Raw genomic sequence first — 22,199 nt, forward strand, 5'->3', positions numbered from 1 at the left:
GTTAGAAGTTTCTTTACAAATGCCAAATCTTTTAGTAGCATGTCCTGGCTTTAGATGAGATTTCTTTTCATTTATGGTGTACCCCAGTGAGGTTAGAAGTTTCTTTACAAATGCCAAATCTTTTAGTAGCATGTCCTGGCTTTCTGCCTGAATTAGACAATCGGCCAGGTATGCGTATTTTTGAATATTTCTTTGCTTGCAAAATGCAATGACTGGAGCTAGACACTTTGTGAATATCCTGGGTGCACTAGATAAGCCAAAGGGCAGTGCAGAGAACTGATAGTGCGTGTAGCCTGCTTTGAAGCATAGGTATCTTCTGCAAGATTCCCTGATTGGGATGTGCAGGTATGCTTCTTTTAAATCTAGTGTTGCCAAACAGGCATCTTTGCCTAGCATAGGAAGTAATTGGTGAAGAGTCAGCATCTTGAATTTTGGAATCTCCAAAAAGGTGTTTAGAGTAGACAGGTCCAGGACAGGACGCCATGAATTGTCTTTTCTGGGTACCAGGAAAAGTCTCGAGTAGAAACCTTTGTCCCTTTTCCTCTTCTGGCACCAGCTGAATAGCCCCCATGCTTAAGAAAGAAAGTACTTGTTTTTGGGCCTCTGCCCACTGATTTGGGGGTAGGTCCGGCCACCCGCTTGGTGTTGGCAACGTGTGGAAGTAAAATCTGTATCCCTGGGACACTATATTAAAACCCATTTGTCCTGGGTAATGAGTTCCCAATTCTTTGCATGAAGAGCAATTTTTTCCCCCCAAAGGGGCAGTCAGTTGATAAGTGCTTGGAAATTTTAAAAGGAAGTCATTGAGACAGTTTACCATAGGGGGGAGTCTTATTATTCCCAGATTTGGAAGTTTAGCCCCCCCCCCCCCCACTGCGTAGTTCTGTGTGTCCCCTGGGACTGAAACCTGGGGTTTTTGCTGTGTCTGGGTTTGGCTTGAAAAGACCTGGAAGGGGCTGGAAAGGACCAATTCTTAGAGGGCCAGTGCCTACTAAATCTAGGAGGCTGAACTTGTAAAAAAATCTTTAACAGTTTGCATAGATTTAGCTTTATCTTCCATCTTTTTAAGAACTTCCTCAGCCTTGTTGCCAAACAGGCGGTCCTGATTTAAAGGAGCATCCAACAATTTAGCTTTAACATGATCAGGCAAAGATTGCCCCTTGTTCAGCAGAATGCATTAAATCCTGTAATTCTTTATTTTTCAGCACAGTCACGAATCAACATCATTTATTGTTTAAGTAGTCCCATAACATGCTGCTGATAGTTTAACATATGAAACTGGCAGTTTAAGGCACTAATGGCCAAAGTAGCAGAAGTGTATGCCTTCTTACCCCATCTGTCCAAGGCCCTGGAATCTCTATCAGAGGGGGTAGTTTTTTTTGGCAGTAGTAGCCTTAATGCCTTTAGGTCCTTGGGAAATGGTCTCTGGGTCCGCAGTAGGATTCTTGAAGAGGAACTTGTGAGAGTCAGGTACTCTGTAATACCGGTCAGGCTTCCTTGGAGCTGGAGGTAAAGTGTCTGGGGCCAGGCTAGATTCCAAGAAGGCATCATCTACAATGTCCAGGACAGGAGAGATAGCTAAAGGCTTGTGTTGAGGGAGGAGTAAGAATTCTCTAAGCCTCTTTTTGGAGTCAAGAGTAATCCTGGCTTTCCCAGTGGAAATGCTCCCTAAGAATGTGCAAGGTTTCACCAAAAGAAAAATCTTCTGGAGGGGAAGCAGAGGGAATGGAATCCTCTGCATCAGAATCCTCATAGGTAGACAAGGGCAAATCCTGGTAATCAGAAGAAACAGAAATGTCAGAATCCTGATCAGAAGAATCAGAAGGAAAATCAGTTCTAGGTCTCTTATAGGGTGAAGGTTGGCTTCTCCTAATTAAAGTAATAATGTCTTCAGCCATTCTTATTATTTGTTTTTTAGGCATATGGGCCTGACCATGTGGTTTGGACATCAGTTTTCTAGGCGTGGGTTGAGTTTTAGGCCTTGAAGAAGATGGTGTCAGTTTGAAATGCAAATCAGTAGGCCTGAATACACCCTCAGAAGCCAGTGCCTGCACAGCGGCTCTGGACCCATCCAAGATAAAGACATCCTCAGGTTCCATAGTCGAAGAAGCATCTTGCAGCATACCGGACTCCGAATGGGTCTCAGTAGAGGCCTGCGAATATGAAGTAGTGGGTATCAGGGGCTGCGAAAGCACCTCACTGAGTACTGGCGAACTGGCAACTAGGTTAACAGAAACGTTGTCGGCAGCTTTGGACCTATGCAGTCTGTCTCTATCTGTCTTTATCTTTATGTTTTTTCAGAATGTCGGTAGTCAGATGGTTTACCGAAGCCATTTCCGGATAGTTAAACCAAGTACTGAAATAATTTGCTGCAAAAAGAAACCAACGACTAATAGTCCGGGGGTTGAATAAGACACAAAACCGACAGCGAGGGATATTGTGGTCTGGGCCTAAGCAAGGAATGCAGTATGAATGAGAGTCTTTATGAGGTATTTGCTTTCCACAAGTAATACAATTGTTAACTTTTACTGACATCGGTTAAGAGCAAGAAAAAGGATCCCCAACGGGGTACTTAGCTTTTTTGAAGACTTCGGTTCTGACACTCGAAAACGAAAACTTCAGGAGTCAGCCGACCAGCACTTGCAAACTGCTTCTGCTTCGGGCACCGCACGGCAAGAAAGACTGAAGTAATGGCATCGGCTGCACGTTTTATACCCCTGACGACCTAACGTCATGGAAGAAGAGACGGCATCCGACACAGGAATCCAACACTTTGATATTCAGGCCGGCTGAGGGCTACCTGTAGGCAGATAACCCAAATGCAATGCCTGCAACAGTGAAACACAAAGAACATCATTTATATTTCCTAGTTAATGACTATTACACATTGTTCATGACATTAAGGTTTTCAGTGTCTAACACTGGCTGATTTTAATGAATTTCTTTTTATCATCATACATTTTTCTGATTCATACCAGATTCATACCAGACTGACAAAGTCTTTCTTAATTTAAGATGAATTCACTTACTACTTTGCTACCTACTTTGTTTTTAAAGCTGTTTTTCTTAGCAGTTACACATGCTTTGTGATTAGAACTCGAGTACTATGGGCAGGCTGTACTGACTGGACATGTTTTGTAAAAGCAAAAAGACAAAACGGCAGTACTTGCAGTAAAGTGATGTAAGCCTAGAAATAAAATGCAGTTTAATCACATGTGCTCTTCACAACAATGTGTAACTGCTGTGCAGAGGAACACAGCAAAAATCACATGATATAGGTAAATTACATGATTCAGTGATGAGACTCAGAGTAGTCTGTGGCATAATGAATGGTGAAACAAGGGGCAGGCTATTAAGAGAAAATCACCAACCTTATCAAAAGCCATAATGTCTGAATACAAAGTGATATGATAGGTATATCATTATGCAAAAAATCCAAGTCAAATAATAAGGTAACACTGACAAAGTGAGAACATGTTGCAAAAGAAAGGCCAAGAAAAAGGGTTCCATGTAAGAACTCCGAATCAAGTCTGGGTAAACACTACGTAATTTTAATTCACACCTCTTAGCAGCTGTAGCTATTAGCATGATAGGAAGTGATACCCCAGATTAAACCAACCTTAGAAAAAAAAGCCACTTTGTAGCAGAGAGTTTGTAAGCTGTGCAAAAGCAAAAGCTCAAAGAACTATGAATATAACTGAACATGAAAAAGATAAGATGAGCTGTACTGTGCTTTCTGGAATGGGGATAAAGAATGTTCAGTCTTGAAAAGTTGGGATTGCTGAGTAGTCCTAATACCTGTGGCCTTAGTCCAATGAGATACTGAGGGCAGACACAAACTTATCAGAAGAAATACGATGCTCATAAGAGGCTTATTAGTTCTTTACTCCATGGACATCAACAGAAACACTTGTTGTTCTGTCTTTCGGCATTTCCCGGTTAGGGGTCACCACAGTGGAACTCCGGTCCGCTAATGATTGGCAGTAGATTTTTACGTGCCGAGTTGCCAGCCCTGACGCACAACCTTCAACAAAGGTACGCCCATTCACGCATGTCTCCACACAGAAGACGCTTTAGCTGGGAATCGAGCAGGACAACGTCTTACTGTGAGGCGACAACGCTACCGCAGTAAGACGTTGTCCTGTTCGTATGTAAATCATTAACAATGCACCTCTACACAACACAAGGAAGTATACAGGTTCCTAGACAATGCTTCAAAACTGAGTGCCTAAAAAATATCGGACAAATTTGTGAATCAATGCAGGTCAAATATTCAGTTCAGATGGTAAAAGAACTATGCAAAGTTCCTTATAAATTCTTTTCTGTATGAGCTCCCCTAAAGCCCACAGTGCAACAATGCATCCCTAGGGATATCTGACTGCGGAAGACAATTAGGCTCATGGACTGAAACCCACCTTTGCCTAATTTCCAACAACATTAGAATAAAAAAAAATACAGCAACAAGCATTATGATAAGCATCTAAAATGACACCAGCCATGCTGTCATTTGTAGAATGTTAGAGCACCTCCAGTGATATAAAATACAGCCCAAGGTGTCTCAAAGCCATCCCATTAATTCCTCATAAAATACCTTGTATCACGTTTTGCTACGAGGATAAAATTGCAGAGAAACTCTATCTGGTAACCTAGTCTCATGACTCCAACATCCATGGACAGCAATCTGAAAGCCAACAGTTACTTTATAGTTAGTTTCTCTGAGAAGACTAGCAATAGCTCTGGGAATTGTTTGCCTCACAGAGAAACGTTAGATGTAGTGGACTAGTGGAAAGCACAACAAAGTACGGTTGTGTACACCTACCATAAATGAAGATGTTTTAGTGTATTCACTATTGCAGTACTGACTTGTGGGATTTCCTGCTGTGTAAGCCCTTGGGCAGCCCAATTACCAGAGTAAAACTCTCCCTCCTCCCAAGGCTGGCAGATGCCCCATCCAATGTCAGTATGCTTGGGTGGTTTTCACTTCAGAATCCTGAAATATCATAATCCTGAAGCCCAAAATCCCGAAAATTCAAAAGCCCGAAATTTCAAAATCCTGAATCCCAAAATACTGAAAATATACAGGACACAAAGAATAACAATATTCCAGTACAAGACAAAGGACAGCACTTTTCACCAAATATAGGCAGGGGGGCAAGCCCCCTCTGCACCCCCCACCATGTGGGGGTTGTGCCCCCAAACCCCCCTGCTAATTAAATATATGAACTCCAAGATTGCACTCCACAGAAAGAAATGGCAAACATACCATCACATGTTTCATGACTGCCTGTTATAACCTTAGTAATGTTCCCTTTTAACTTGCTACACTACAACATAACTCCCGATAGTGTAGTGAAGTGCAACCTTGGAGATGACATATTTAAGTAGCAGGGGGTGTGGGAGGCTTGCCCCCCTGCTTATATTTGGTGGAATGTCATATGGTTTGTGCTGTCTATAATATATCTATCTTGTGTGTTTTCAGTATTTTGGGATTTAGGATTTTGAATTTTCAGGATAATGGGCTTCAGGATTATGAAATTCAGGATTGTGATATTTCAGGATTCTGAAGTGAAACTGCTTGGGTACATAGGGAGCCAGCCGACGCCATGACATCAGTTTTTCTTGCTCCCTAGAAGGTAGGAACCCCCCCAGGTTGAACAAAAAGCAAGGGACTAAGACAGAAACTAGGCCAGATGGGGGAACAACCAGGGGGGTCCACTGTCTTGGGAAGAAGACAGAAGCAGACTACTATTGTAGGCAAATGGGAAAGGAGAGAGAAAAAGAAGATTGCAACAGTGAATACAGTCGTATAGCTACATTTATGGTAAGTGTAAACAACTGCACCATGTTCTTCATGTTTCACTGTTGTAGTCCTGACTTGTGCGATGATTCCCACAGCTAATACGAGGGTGGAAAGAAGATTATGGCGAGGAGGGGATGCCCTGCATCACAGCAGTGGTGAATCCTGCTCTAGACCTAGAAAAGGCTGATAAGTGGTAGTGTTTGGTAAAGGTATGCACAGATGTCCAGGTAGCAACTTCCACAACCTTTGACAGGGACTCTCTTTAGGGAGGCAGCAAAGGTAGCAGTGGCTCTAGCAGAGTGAGTCCTGACAGCCTCAGGTGGCTTTTTACCATGATGGCTGAAGCAAAAGGAAACACAGTGAGAGAGCCACTTGTAAATAGCCTGTTTGGAAACTAGCTTCCATTCAGAGCTAGTGACAAAGGACACAGAGTTGGTCCGACTTTCTGAAAGATTTAGTTCTGCCAAGATAGTAGCAGAGCTGTCTATACACATGCAAGGATTTAAGGATCCTCTCCCAATAGTTCTGAGAATTAGAAAAGAAGGTGGTCAGTTGTAAGGCTTGATTCAAGGCTGTGTCCATGACTACCTTGGGCATAAAGGATGGCTTAGTCCTGAGGGATAATCTGTCTAGGTGGAATATCAGAAATGGTTCCAACGCCATGACGGCTTGCAACTCAGAGACCTTCCTAGCTGTGGTGACAGCCAGTAAAAGGGCAGTCTTCCAAGTTAAAAATTTTAGGTCAGCAGAAGATGCCGGTTCAAAGGTGGGTAGTTTTTTTTTTCCAGAACAAATCCGAGGTCTCATGGAGGTGTGGGTTGCCTCCTGGGAGATCTGATGTTAACGATCACTCCCCTAAGGAATTGTTTCAGCAGGGTGTGTGAAAAGATAGGAGGAAGAACAGACATGTGGGTTAAAATGGCACAGGCGTGAATTTTGATGGAAGACAATGATTGGCCTCTGTTAGCCAGAGTAGTCAGGTAATCTAAAATGACAGAGATACTGGGTGAATTAGGATTGAGGCCTTTCTTCTGGCACCAGATGGAAAATCTTTTCCACTTGGCTAAGTATGATTTTCTAGTATTAAGCCTTCTAGCCTCTTTGAGAATGTCTTGAGCTTATTTGCTTATGGCATGCTCGGAGGCGGATGCTGGGGGATTATCCAAGCTGAGAGTCTGCAGACTGGGATGCACAAACCTCCCCTTGTCCTAAATCAGAAGGTCCACTCTCTGAAGTAACTGCCGCAGATTTTGTTGGTTAAACTTAGTAGCAGAGGATACCAGTGCTACCTGGGCCAGTTAGGAGCTATCAGAATGACTCTTGGGCCCTCTTCCCTGATTTTTAGGAGGACCCGAGGAAAAAGAGGTGGAGGGGATGTATAAAGGAAAAGGTGGGTCCAAAGGAAGGAGAAAGCATCTGTCTTTCAGGATGTGAGCAGTTTGCTCCTGGAAGAGAATCTTTCTAATTGAGCATTTTCTTTGGTGGCCAAGAGGTCTACCTGTGGGGTTCCCCATTTCTGGACAATGCTGAGAAAAGTTTCACAATGCAAATGTCATTCCTGGGCATCCATTAAGCTCTTGCTGATGTGATCTGCTAGAGTGTTTTGAACCCCTGGAAGGTATTGTGCCATGAGGTGCAACCCCAAAGAGTGAGCTGTCTCCCAGACCTGCATAACTAGTCAACATAGAGGGCAAAAGTGAGTGCCTCCTTGTTTGTTTATGAACCACATGACAGTGGTGTTGTCTTTTCTGATTAGCAGGATCCCTAGTTTCCATTTTTCTTTAACAGCTGCTAGGCCCTTTTGAAGCCATCAGTTCTTTCCAGTTTATGTGCTTGTCTCTGGCCTGAATTTCCCATTTGTCTTGGGATTGAAAGTATTGGAAATGAGCCCCCAGGCTGTCTCTGAATCATCTGTGGTTAAAGTTTGACCCTGAGGGGTGAACCTGAAGGTGAGACCCAGGTTCTGGGCAGAAGCCTATGCCCACCATGCAAATTCCTCTTTGAGACAAGGGATCAGGTGAAGTTCGGTCATCAGGGATTCTGAGTGGTGGCACCACAGATTCCTGAGGTACCACTGGAGTTTCCTCATGTGCAGCCTGGCCAGAGGAATCACGAGGACACAAGATGCCATGTATTCTAATGCTCTGAGGAATTCCCTGGCTGAGAGGCATAGTCTCTGCATAATGTTTTGGAAGTACTGAGTCAAAAAGGAAACATTTTCTGGAGGGAGAAAGGACTTTTGAAGGGAAGAATCCAGAACAGCCCCCAGGAAAACTATCTTGGTTGGTGGGTTGTGCTGGATTTGGGCAGAATTATGGTAAACCTCAAAAAGGTGAGGAGGTTCTGAGTAAAGGCAAGATCCCTGAGGAGCTTTGACAGACTCGTGGCTTGAATAAGGCAGTCATCTAAAGAAGGATAAATTTGGACCCCTCTGGTTCTGCAGACGGTGATTACAGGGGTTAAGCAATTTGTGAAAAGTGTAGGAACAGTAGACAAGCCAAAGGGCAGTGCAGAGAACTGAAAGTGACTTGTAACTGCTCTGAAATGTAGAAAACTTCTGCATGATTCCTCTATAGGAATGTGCAAGTAAGCATCCTTTAGATCCAGGGTGACCATTAAGGCCAAGAGAGGTATCATGGGTAGAAGCTTTGAATAGTCAACATTTAGTGAATTTTTGTAACAGCAGGTACTGATTGAGGGTGGAGATGTCTATAATAGAGCACCAAGAGCCTTCCTTTCTGGGAACCAGAAACAGCCTGGAATATAACCCCTTTCCTTTTTGGTGTTCTGGGACTTGTTCCACTGAGCCCTGAGAGCACAGTTTGAGAATCTGAGAAAGGGCCTCTCTTCTTTGATTTTGTGGAATATCTGGGAAACCTGAGTATCTTAACGGTTCCTTCAAAAGTGAACCTGTAACCACTTCAGATAATATTCCGAACCCACTTATCTGAAGTGACAAGGGACCAATTTTCTTTGAACAGGGATATACTTCCTCCTAGTCTTCCTCCTTCCTTTTGGGGAGAGGGTGGGAGCAAGGGGAGGGGAATGGGAGTGTTATTGCTGCTCTCTGCCAGGATCTTGTGGCCTATAACTCCCATGCCTGGGGGGTTTTGAAGACAACTGCTTGGACCTTTGTGATTGGTGCTGCCTTTGAGGTCTTTCCCTCTGGGGTTTCCTCTGCCTGCCTTTTGACTGAGAGGGAAAGAAAGTACAGTTTTGTACCTACCATAAATGTAGATGTTCGAGTGCTAATACAGCTGCAGTCATAACAGATGGGTTCTCCTGCCGTCAGGCGCGTCCTCGGTCGGCCGAATTCCAAAGTCTAGGTCCGGCGTCGGTTGTCGTCGCTTCTTCCCTGACGTCAGTGCGACAGGGGTATAAAAGAACCAGCCGACTCCATTTTCTTCAATTTTTCTTGCCCCAGATGTCAGGTGCCCCCAGAAGGAAGGCAATACATAAATTTGTGTAATAAAGCAATGCCATATAATCAAAAAAACAGTAGTGCAAGCAAATACATCATGAATGAATACCCCAATCAGGTTGCATGAGGATATGTTAGCCAATAGGCCTGTCCCAAGAGGGGAAGGTGGGAGGGAAACCTGGACAGCAGCTGTATTAGCACTCGAATATCTACATTTATGGTAGGTACAAAACTGTACTATGTTCATCTTGCATACAGCTGCAGTCATAACAGATGGGTAGAATCCCAAAGCTAAGAAAAGAGTGGTAGGCACTAGGTGGAACTAGGAGGAGCCAGAATGCCCTGTAAGACTGCAGTGGCAAAGCCCGCTCTAGATTTGGAGTATAGTGGAAGGTGGTAGTGCTTGGAGAAGGTATGCACAGAACTCCAAGTGGCTGCTTCTAAAATATCTTTGGTAGGAACTCCTCTGAGAAAGGCTGCAGAGGTAGCCGTGGCCCTTGTGGAGTGAGATCTGATGCCTGTAGGTACAGTTTTGCCATGAAAAGAATAGCAAAAGCGTATGCAGTGGGCTATCCATTTTGAGATTGTCTGTTTGGAGATTGGCTTTCCTTGAGCGCCTATAGCATAGGACACAAAGAGCTGTTCTGATTTTCTGAAAGGCTTTCTTCTGTCCAAATAATAACGTAGTTGTCTGTGGATGTCCAAGGAATGTAGTAATCTCTCCCCTTTGTTTTGAGGATTAGGATAAAAGGTAGGTAAGTGTATGGCCTGATTCAAAGCTACCCTGGATACCACTTTTGGCATAAAGGACGGGTTGGTTCGTAAGGAAACTCTGTCCTGATGGAAGATGATAAAAGGCTGCACAGCCATGAGAGCTTGTAGTTCCGAAACCCTACGAGCTGAGGTAATAGCCAGAAGGAAAGCTGTTTTCCAGGACAAATATTGCAAATCTGATGAGGCAGCTGGCTCAAAAGGACGCAAGGTCAGTTTTTCCAGAATGAAATTGAGATCCCAAGCAGGTATTGGTTGTTTCCTTGGGGGTTTTAGATTCTTAGTCCCTCTGAGGAACTGTCTTAAGAGGGGGTGAGAGAATAAGGGTGGATCAGTGTTGTATTCTGCAGAAATGGCTGAGGCATTGATTTTGATGGAGGAGAATGAAAGTCCACTGCTTAGCAGCTCAGCTAGATACTGTAAAACTTGAGGTAAGTTCAGTTTTCCAGGGTCCTGGCCCTTTTTCTCACTCCAGACACAAAACCGTTTCCATTTTGCAGAGTAAGCTTTTCTAGTAGATGGCCTTCTGGCCTCCAAAATGACATCCTGCACCTCCTTGGAGAGTAGGGTCTGTTGTGATGTTAAGGAATCTTCCATGCGGCCAGATTGAGTGTTTTTAGCTGACTGTGAAGAGTTTTGAAGCTGTGCTGAGTCAGGAGAAGAGGCATTGGAGGCAGGGTCCATGGTGGGGAATGCGTCAGGCTCCTCAGGAGTGGGTAACAGTGTTGTCTTGGCCAGTCTGGAGCAATGAGAATCATCTTTGGAATGTCTGCTCTGGTTTTCAATAGAACTTTGGGCAGCAGAGGAAGAGGTGGGAAAGCATAAACTGTCATTGATGTCCAACTGAAAGAGAGAGCGTCCACTCTCCAGGCCTTTGGATGAAAAATCCTTGAACAGAATTTTGTCAATTGGTGATTTTTGTGGGAGGCAAAGAGATCTATGTCTGGCCTTCCCCATGCTCGGATTATCTCTGTAAAAACTTGAGGATGCAACTTCCATTCATGTGGATCTGTCATATTTCTGCTTAGGTTGTCTGCCAGCGTGTTTTCCTTGCCTGGCAAGTACTGTGCTTGTAGTTCGATTTGCAAGTCCATGGCCATGTTCCAAAGTGTCATGGCCAGTCTGCATAGGGGGTATGAATGTGTACCTCCCTGTTTGTTTATGTACCACATTACTGTGGTGTTGTCCGTTCTTATCAATAGTTGACCTGGTTGCAGAAGGTCTTTGAAAGCTATAACAGCATTTATTACTGCTAGCATTTCCTTTTGATTGATGTGAAGGTGCTTTTCTTTTTGGGACCATTTGCCCTGAATGTACCGATCTGTCATGTGCGCCCCCCAGGCATAGTCCGAGGCGTCTGTTGTGATGACTTGATTTGCTTGAGGCTTGCTGAATGGGAGACCTGTGTTTGTTTGGCATGCTTGAGCCCACCACAGAAATTCCTTTTGAAGACATGGAATTAGTGGTATTTTTGTTTCCAAACTGTGGCTGTGTTGAGACCATAGGTTTTTCAGGTACCACTGAAGTTTCCTCATATGCAGCTTTGCACATGGGATTAGTAAGATGCAAGATGCCATGAATCCCAGAGCCTGCAGGATTTTCCTTGCAGTCAGCCTGGTGCAATTTGCTAGTGTTCTGAAGTATTGAGTTAGTTGCCCCTGTTTCTCTGGCGTGAGGTAGGCCATCTGGGTGTTTGTGTCCAAGTTGGCACCCAGGAAAATTATTTTCCGAGAGGGTATTAGCCTTGATTTCTTTTTGTTGACTGTGTATCCCAGAGAATTCAACAACATTATTACATAAGCCAGATGTTTCAGAAGAATGTGCTTGCTGTCCGCTTGGATCAGGCAGTCGTCCAAATAGGGGTATATTTGTATCCCTTGAAGTCTGCAGTAGGCAATTACTGATGCCAGGCATTTCGTGAATACTCTGGGCGCAGTAGATAAGCCAAAGGGCAATGCAGAGAATTGATAATGGGTTGAACCTGCAAGAAATCTGAGGTATCTTCTGCAATTTTGTCTGATTGGGACATGCAGGTATGCCTCCTTGACGTCCAATGTTACCAGCCAAGACTCCTTGCCCAGCATGGGAAGAAGCTGCTGAAGAGTGAGCATCTTGAATTTTGGTACGAATAGAAATGTGTTTAGGATGGATAGGTCCAAAATAGGTCTCCAATCTTTTCCCTTCCTTGGTACCAGGAATAGCCTGGAATAAAAACCTTGACCTTGTTCATGCGTAGGTACCTTTTGAATAGCTTTCATGTCTATGAGATCTGAAATTTGTCTTTGTGCCTCTGCCCTTTGATTGTGTGGCAGGTTTGGCATGCCTCTCAATTTTGGAAGGGTGTGAAAATGGAATCTGTAGCCTCTGTTTATAATGTCCAGGATCCATTCGTCTTTTGTGACAATATGCCAATTTTTTGAAAATAATGCCAGTTTTCCTTCTAAGGGTGCTGCCATTTGAGTCTTGCTTGGCATGCAAAGGGGAAAGTCATTGGGCTTGCTTTCTGAATGGTTGCGAGTTATCCTCACCACCTCTTTGTGTAGGAGCTTGCCATTGTCTGCCTCTAAACGATCCTTGGGATTGCCCTCTGCCCCTCGGGCGCCTGTATCTACCTCTTTGGGGTCTGTCCGTGGCTGGAAAGGACCAATTTTTGGAAGGCCAATTTCTACTGAAACGTGGGGCTTGTACCTGTAGAAAATCTTTCACAGTTTGCATTGATTTACCCTTTTCCTCCATTTTCCTTAATACCTCCTCAGCATTAGCACCAAATATAATACATCCTTTTGTAGAGGGGTATCTAGTAATTTAGCTTTGACATGATCTGGCAAGGTTTGTTCCTTGAGCCAGGCAAGTCTACGTATGACTGATCCTGTAACAGCAGCTCTACATGAGGCCTCTAGAGCATCAAAACCACATTGTAAGGTATGTTTATCCACTTGTTCAGCACTATGCATCAAATCCTGTAACTCCAAGTCTGGTTGTTCAGGTTGTGACATTTTACTTTTCAATTGTGATAACAAAAACTGTTGGTACTTTAGCATATGGAACTAACAGTTTAATGCCCTCATGGTTAAGGTAGCCGAGGTATATACCTTTTTTCCCCACCTTTCTAAGGATCTGGAATCTCTCTCGGAAGGTAATGGGTTTTTAGCAGTGGAGGCCTTAATTCCCTTGGGGCCATGTGAGATGTTTCTGGGTCAGCAGCATGGCTTTTGTATAGAAATTGGTGTGAGTCAGGAACCCTGTAGTACCTGTCAGGCTTGACTGGGGTTGGAGGTAGAGAATCCGGGTTATGGCAGGCCTCCGAGTACACATCATCTAGTATGTCCAAGACAGGAGGTATAGCCAGAGGCCTGTGCTGAGGTAGCAAGAGAAATTCCCTAAGCCTTTTCTTGGAATCTGAATAATCTTGGCCTTCCCAGTGGAAGTGTTCCCTTAAGGTATGCAAAGTTTCCCCAAATGAGTAATCCTCTGGGGGGGATACAGAGGGAATGGACTCCTCTGCATCAGAGTCTTCAAAAGGGGAGTAAGAATGTTCCTGTTCATCAGAGTGCTCTGAAATAATGGAGCCCTGATCAGAGGAGGGGGATTCTTCCTCCACTCTAGGCCTTTTGTCCGGGGGGGGTTGAGAACCCCTGATAAGAGTAATTAAATCCTCAGCCATTTTAAGCATCTGTATTTTAGGCATGGGACCTGGAGATGGGCCCAGTGTAGCTTGTCTCTTAGAATGCATGGCTGCTTTAGACTTAGTGAAAGCCTTGATGGAAAAAGAAGAGGAAGGTCTGAAGACACCTTGAGAGGAGGTAGACCTGTCCACATTTTGAGATTCACCACCAAGAGTGGCTTCGGTATCTGTAGTCGGTGTGTGGGCTGAGGAGCCTGCGACCTCGGGCACAGGAGACACTGCCAATGAAGTGTCAGTCAGGGGCTGCGTAGGCACCTCGCTGAGAATCGGACCACGTGTAGTCGGCTTTGGCGTGGTGTCGGTAGAGGCTGCGGACCTCGTGTGTCGGTCCTTATCTTTGCGCTTTTTAGACAAAACTGGAGTCGGAGTATCCGACGACATAATATAGTTAAATGTTTTGCCAAAATAATGCTGGGTGAACTCCGCCCGACTCTTAATGGTGCGTTTGTTGAATGTAGCACAAAAGCGACAGACCGAGACGTCATGGTCTGGGCCTAAACAAGGAATACAGAGGGAATGGAAATCCTTATGCGGTATTTGCTTCCCACATGAAATACAATTATTAACTTTGTCTGACATCGGTCTGAGGCAAGAAAAGTTTCCCCAACGGGGTACTTAGCTTTCAAGAAGACTTCGGTTGCAAAATTTTCGTAATTTCAGGAGCTGGCCGACCGGCACTTGCAAACTGCTTCTGCTTCGGGCACCGCGCGGCAAGAAAGACTGAAGAAAATGGCGTTGGCTGGTTCTTTTATACCCCTGTCACACTGACGTCAGGGAAGAAGCGACGACAACCGACGCCGGACCTAGACTTTGGAATTCGGCCGACCGAGGACCCGCCTGACGGCAGGAGAACCCATCTGTTATGACTGCAGCTGTATGCACGATGAACATCCAGTATTTTAACAGGAAAATTCCTACTAAACCTAGAAGGCTGAACTTGGAGGAAGTAACAGTCTGCATAGATTTTTTTCCATCTTTCTGAGCTTAGCCTCAGCTTTAGGCCCAAAGAGGAAGTCCTTGCCCACGGGAATATCCAGAAGGTGGGACTTCATATGGTCTGGAATGTTCTGCTCCCCAAGCTAAGCATGCCTTTTAATCACAAAACCAAACACTACAGCTTGGCAGAAGGCCTCCATAGCATCATAGCCGCAGTGTAAACAGTGTCTAGCCACCTGGAAGCTAGAATGGCCAAGGTCCCACAATTCCTTGGACATGTTCTTGTCTTCCAGGGAAGATACCTTTTGCTTCATTTGATACAAAATAGTTTGTTGGCATTTGATCATATGAAACTAGCAGTTAGGGTCCCTCATGGCTTGGGTGCAGGAAGTGAAGTGTAAACTTTTTTACCAAACCTATCAAGGGTCCTGTTTTCTTTGTCAGCAGGTAAAGGCCTTTTTGAAGAGATAGCCCTTGATCCCTTGGATCCTGAAGTGACAACCTCTGAATCAGCAGAAGGATTCTTGAAGAGGTATTTATGTGAGTCCAACATCCTGTAGAACCAGTCTGGTTTTCGATGGGGTAGAGGAAAAGAATCTGGATTTAAGGAAAAATCTTAAAAAAAAAAAAAATCTCTACAACCTGCAACACAGGAGGAAATAGCTAAAGGTTTGTGTTCTGGCAGGTCAAGAAACTTCCTAACCTGGGCCTTCACTGGAAATGTTCCCTCATGGCATGGAGAGTTTCCCCAAAGACTATGTCTTCAGGAGGCAAAGCAGAAGCCAGATTCTCTTTCTGAATCTTGACAAGAAGTAAGGAAGGTCCCCTCCTCAAAGACAGAATCCTCATCAGAATCAAGATGCTCAAAGAAAACTTCAAGGGAAGGATCCCTCTTCCTTTCCATGGGGAAGACTCCAAAGGGGGTTGCCTAGTTCTGACTATAGAGATAAAGTCATCAGCTAAACTCACCAGGTCTTGCTGATATCCCTGTGCATGCATAAGACCTGAGGTAGAACTCTTCTTAGAGGTAGCTTTGGTCTTGGGCCTAGGTAGGTCCGCAATCCAGATGCCAGTCTCTCTTTTTTTTAATTTCTCCAAGTCTTTTTGGTTTCTAATACCATGACAAGAATGGACTCCATTCTGAAGTCAAAGTACAATTAAAGTTCATGAAATTAGTATTATTTCAATCTTTGATGTCAGCCAGAAGTGCTCTTCGCAACATCCGCAATGTGCCCAGTAATGACTCCCTCTGTGATTTGTATGGAGTTACATGTATTGGTAACATACCTAAAAACAATTGCAGATTTTTTTTTATAAGACCAGTTGCTCCTACTACTACTAGAACTGTCTAGGTATCTTTCTTCTACATTGCTCTCATTTATGCCTGCAAATCCCAATACTTTATGACTTTATGTCCCTCTGTACACTGTAGTCACTGCATATAACGATTTCAATGATCAATGTTACTTTTGTCTTCTTTTCATGGACCACTATATCTGGTTTTCTCGCATCTATCTTTACTCTCTGCTTAAGCTTCTACACTGCTCCATTCATTCCCATTCCTTCACTTTGACTCTCCCCTCTTCTCCTCTCTCTCTAACTACTGGCTCTTCCCTATAATTTTCTTCCTTCACCTTTCCCTTCTCTCTCTGCCTCACTCTTCCTTATTCTTTCTTATTCAACATCCTATAACTTAACACTACTTCTCTATTCTCCACTAGCACTATCCATATAATTTAATTAATGACCCATTCTATTGCCAGTAACAAATGCTTTTTACTATACTTTCCTAGCAACACCACACACTATGTATTTCTTAACATGTATATCAGCTCCAGACTACTAATGTTTGTGCTACCTATTTGTGACATATCTGTTAAATGAAACAGCCTCGGAAACTTTATATAATTTTGTCTTATGCAACTTCAGAGAATTCTAGTCTATTTCTTTTCATACTGTGTTCAATATGCCTGCAATCTGACTAGCTGTATTCCCATTTAAATCCTATTCCCATTTTAAATAACACTCTTATGAAATCTTTGTATAACTTCCTGCATTTGTAATAGCTATGAAACGTATTATTCTGTGAATTTGCTCTGTAACTTTCTCTTATTTTTCAAATATTATATAATTTATTTTCTGTAAATGTATACATCCGGATATAATTTACTCATTGCAATGGAGGTTTTCTCCCTGGGCCTCCACTGAAAATGGGCTTCCAAGCCCAGTCGACTTTCCCGGTAAACAAAAGCCAATAGACAAATAAAATAAATAAATCTTTTGAATTGTTGGTAATGGGTGATCCCATGTGATGTAGACTTCATCATTCGCTATGATGCTTTATGGCTCATGTTTCCAGTGTTTTTCAGCCACTTCAATAGCATAATGTTTGCACAATCCCCAGTGAAACAGTCTTGCCACATTATTATGTCTTTCAGTATACAGTTCTTCTGCTATTAGTATGTCACAACCAGCAACAAGGTGTGCGACTGTTTCCAACTGTTTTGCAAAACCTACATTTTCTGTTTCTCCATGTTTAATGGACTTTGCAAACCAGCATGTACATAGCCTACAGTCTTAGGCCACCAATATTAACCTTTCGTCTTTTGGTTTAAATAGTCCTCTCCTTAACCATTCCTGCTTTCGATCCTGATCGGCATTAGGTTGTTCCAAGAGTTTTCCATACTTGCAACTATAGTTATGCATTTTCCATATTTCTTACCTTCCCATCTGATCCTTAACCTTATATTCATTCTTTTGTTTTTTGGCACATTCGGTTGCTGCCTGATTTTTATCTACTTCTGGTTTGATTTCCAATCCCGCTTGACGCCGATATGCTTCTGCTAGACTAAGCATGGAAGTCATCTTAGATTTATTATCCTTATGTTTCAAAACTTTTACTACGTTTGGGTCTTGTGAGGTCAGTAGATATGTGTGCTGTCCCACGACTGCAGTTTTGTACATGTAATCAATTTCAAGGAGGCCCATACCGCCTTCAGAATGGGGAATATATAACCTTGGTATGCACGGATTTTTACAAATCATTTGATGAGCATAAAGCATCCTTCTTGTTTTTCTGTCTAATCTATCCAATACTTTTTGGGGCCAGTCAAGCACTCCAAAATGTAAGGACAGGAAGATCAAATAGGTTCATAGCTTGAATTTTGTTCCTAGACGTCAACGCTTTTTTCAGAATTAATTTAAGTCTTCTAAAATATTCCTTACTAAGTTTTATTTGCATTTTTAATGCTTTATTGTTGATCCTTCATCAGTTCCCAAATATTTAAACACTCACTCTTGCTCATCAAGTCTTCTTTTATATCATATTCTTGTCCCAAACTGTTTTCTTGGTGCTGCAGCTTTTCTGCTTTAAACTTTGCTTTTGCACATTTATCAAGACCAAATTTCATTCTTATATCATCTGAAAAGTTTTGACTACTTGCAGTTGTTCTTTCATTTCCTCATCTGATGAGTCATACAGTTTTAAATCATTGACAAGGAGAAGATGAGAAGTCTTTACACTTTGTTTTCTAGGAGCCAAATAACAGCCATGGCCTAAGCTATTAAGTAGACAGCTTAATGGGTTAAGGGCAAGACAGAATAGTGGTGGTGACAGGGAGTCATCCCAGAATATCCCCCTTTGAATTTTTATCCATGGAATAATTTGTCCTTTATCATGGCTTAATTGCACAGTGATCTGCCACTGTTTCATGGTCACTGTACTGTAATCTATGAGTGTAGGGTGTATCTTACACATTCTGAACACTCTTTTATTCATGAATGTGGGAAACTGTTAAATGCTTTTTTTGTAGTCAATCTATGACATACTTAGATTCTTCCCCTTTTTACAGTTCTCCTTTATGACTTTATTTAGCAACAAATGATCCCTTATTCCATATGACTTTCTTTTATTACCCCTGTGTTCTACTGCCATGAACTCTGCCTGCATCAACTCCAGTGTTTAGTTTACACGATGTCGGAAAGCAAGTTATTGGTCTATAATTTTTTGGGTAACTTGCAGGTTCACTCTTAAGTAAGAGCATTGTTTTTTCTGTTGTTAGCCAGGTTGGTGTCTGTTCGCGGTGCGCATACAAATCGTTCTTACTTACGGCGAAGTCTTTGTGCAAAGACGTTAATACTTTTAACTAGAAGCTAGGTACTGCATCTGGGCCTGAGTTTTCCAATTGCTGGCTTTCCTTAACTTTATTTCAATCTCTCTGGCTAATTCATTCCATTTCATATCCTGTACCTTTGAACTTCTTATTCTTTCTTTTACTTTTATCCATTTAGCATCGTCGTTATGTTCCACAGGATCTTCAAAAATACTTCTCCAAAATGTATCTATTTCTCTCCATAAGGATGAGCTGATGCAGGCTAACTCCACAAAGGGACAGTGCAGGTAAAAGATTGCTCATCAGAAGCTGAGGTCTGCTGAGTGACCCTGGATCCAACCAACAAACTACGAATCAAGGCCTGTGTAGAAGCTGCGGAACCAGACGGGTCTTGACAGAGGCCTGTGTCACCACCTTGGTCGCAGAAGGAGGCTGCAAAACCACCTTGCCTTCCTCAGCGATGAAGAGCCTTGGGGGACCGACAGACAGAATAACTGTCATCCGAGGCCCTAAGCTTGGGTCTTTTTCCTTATCCTTCCTACGCTTAGGGAGCTCAACATCAGGATGACTGGCAGACACCATCAGATGATGCAAAGAAGATGGGAGACTAAGATGCCTAGCTCAGATCAACCTACACCTGATAGTCCTAGAATTAAAACAGGTGCAGAAAATGACCATTAGGAATGTCATGATCAGGGTCTAGACAGGTGACATACAGCGACTGGAAATCTCGGTGGAGGATTTGCTTACCATAGACAACTGTTTACTTTATCTGAGAAAAAAAAAAAGAGTTCTCCAACAGGGTATTTAGCTCTCAGACAACTTCTTTCTGGTGCGGACTGCTCAACACACCAAAATACTGCTTCAGGTTCTGACAGCAAGAAAGACTGATATCATGGCTTCGGCTGGCTCCCTATATACCCAAGCACACTAATGTCGACTAGGACATCCACCAGCCTAAGGAGAAGGGAGATTTTTTTACTCTGGTGGTCGGGCCGGCCAAGAGCGTACACGGCTGGAAATCCCACAAGTCAAGACTGCAACAGTGAAACACAAAGAACATCAAAACAATCACTAGCTGAGCTGTAAAGCAAAAGCAGAGGTAGGGAAATGTAGACAATGAACTGTGATTAAAAATGTAATTATATAATTATACACACAGCTCGCCCCCATGGTATGGAGGGATGCAGCTGATTAGCAGCCTGGGCATTGAAGGATCCATCTGGGAAGGAAAATAGGCACCAAGGTTAATCCTGCTAACCTTTTCTTGGAGGTTGGGAATGGGATGCACACTTCAGGATATGGATCCTGGCAATAAATTGCCAGTGTACACTGAGGAACTGCATGGATTCTATCAAGCTTATCGAGCGGGCATCTTTGCAATGTCCACTGCATGCTTATCCTTTGGGCAACTGAAGATACACATGTACTGGCATAGGGCTTAAGAGGCATATTAACTGCATTAATGTTAGCTGCAACACTACTGGGTATCTCTTATGAGGACTGAACAGGTACAAAGTACAGTGATTAAAGACATAGTTGGAAGGCAATAAAGGGGTTAAACTGAAAAAAATAAATAAATAAATAAATAAAATACATAGATGTTTTTATATATACATAGTTCACCCACTGAGTCAAGGTGTATTCTGTACTGGAAAGACCAAGCTGTGTATTTATGTAGCTTAATTAATAAAGTGATCGTGGCTAAGGTTAAATTAACAGTTTAGCAAACAATAACTTTTTTTTTGTCAAACTGTTAAATCAACAGTTTGGCAAAAAGAGTACAGTTGTGTACACTTACTATAAATGTAGATGTTCAAGTGTATTCACTGTTGCAGTCATCACATTTGGGTTATCCTGCCAGAGGTAGCCCTCAGTCTGCCCAAATACCAGAGGCTTAGTATTTCTGCGTCGGTTGCTGTCACTCCAGGACTGATGTCAGGTTGTCAGTGGTACAAAATTAGGCAGCTGACAACATTACATCAGTTTTTCTTGCCCTGTCAGGAGCCCCCACATAGGGAGCTAGGTTATGATGGAAGAACACCACCAGTAGAAGTAAATACCAAAAATTCCCTCTAAGAAGACAGAAAGAGAGAGAGAGAGAGACAAGGGGGATAGAGGGAGGGAAACCAGGACTGCAACAGTGAATACACTCGAACATCTACATTTGCAGCTGTATGCACGATGAACATCCAGGACTGCAACAGTGAATACACTCGAACATCTACATTTATGGTAAGTGTACACAACTGTACTATGTTCTTCGTGTTTCACTGCTGCAGTCACCACATTTGGGTTGATTCCCAAAGCTGAAGAAAAGGGTGGAGGCACTCAAGAAGACTGGGGGCTGGCTAGGAGGCCCTGCAAGGCTGCGGTGGCAAAGCCTGCCCTGGATTTGGAGAAGATAGGCAGGTGGTAATGCTTGGGGAAGGTATGAACAGGCTTGCTTTTTGGCCTCTGCGCACTGGTTTGGAGGAAGATCTGCGAACCCTTTTGGGGTTGTCGGAGTGTGGAAATAAAATTTGTATCCCTGGGACACTATGGTAAGGACACATCGGTCGTTGGTAATGGTGGCCTAGTTGCCTGCATGGAAGGAGTTTTCCTCCTAGGGGCGCAAGCAGGTGGGGAGAGGTAGGGGGTGGAAGTGTAAAGTCACTGTAAGTTCTTACCATAAGGGGGTGGCTTTGCACTCCCTGTTTTTGAAGAGGAGGAACTCCATTGCTTAGATTTCTGCATTCCTTGGGGCTGTTGTCTGGGGGGGGGGTCTGCTTCCCTTGGGTCTGGGCTGAGTTGGCCTGGAAGGGGCAGGAAAGGACCAGTCCTTGGAAGGGCAATGCCTACTGAACCTTGGTGGCTGGACCTGTAAGACGTCTAACTGTCTGCAGAGATTTAGCTTTTTCTTCCATCTTTTTTAAGACCTCTTCTGCTTTGGTGACTAATAAGTTGTCTTTGTTCAAGGGCACATACAATAATTTGGATTTGGCAAGGTCTGTTCCTTAAGCCAAGCATGCCTTCCAAGGACAGAACCAGTGACTGCTGCCCTGCAACATGCTTCTAGGGCGTCAAAACCACATTGTAAGGTGTGCCTAGTTACTTGACTTGCAGAACGCATTAACTCTTGTAATTCTTTGTTTTCTGTACAAGCAGGAATAGAAGATATTTTTTGTTTGAGGAGTTCCATGGTATGTTGCTCTAATAGCAAGAGTAGCACAGGTATATACTTTTTAACCCCATCTAATACCCAGGAATCCCTATCTGAGAGGGTGGGATTCTTAGCTGAAGTTGCTTAGATTCCTTTAGGTCCTTGAGAAATGACCTCGGGATCAGCAGTAGGATTTTTGAAAAGAAATTTGTGAGTCATGGACTCTGTAATACCTGTCAGGTTTCCTGGGAGCAGGAGGAAGGGAGTCAGGAGTCAGACTGGATTCCATAAAAACATCATCCACAACATCCAGGACAGGAGGAATGGCCAAA

At 43.3% G+C, this 22,199-nt stretch overlaps 1 protein-coding gene across 3 annotated transcripts in view; it reads right to left on the reverse strand.

Annotated features, from left to right (window-relative positions):
* The window catches only part of LOC122811822 (cyclic AMP-dependent transcription factor ATF-7-like), a 2,228,331-nt gene that overhangs the window by 1,446,874 nt on the left and 759,258 nt on the right, over positions 1–22,199 (reverse strand). The window lies entirely within an intron of this gene.

This window comes from Protopterus annectens, chromosome 9.part0 (assembly GCF_019279795.1).
Source record: "Protopterus annectens isolate FY-2018-M chromosome 9.part0, PAN1.0, whole genome shotgun sequence".
NCBI lineage: Eukaryota > Metazoa > Chordata > Ceratodontiformes > Protopteridae > Protopterus > Protopterus annectens.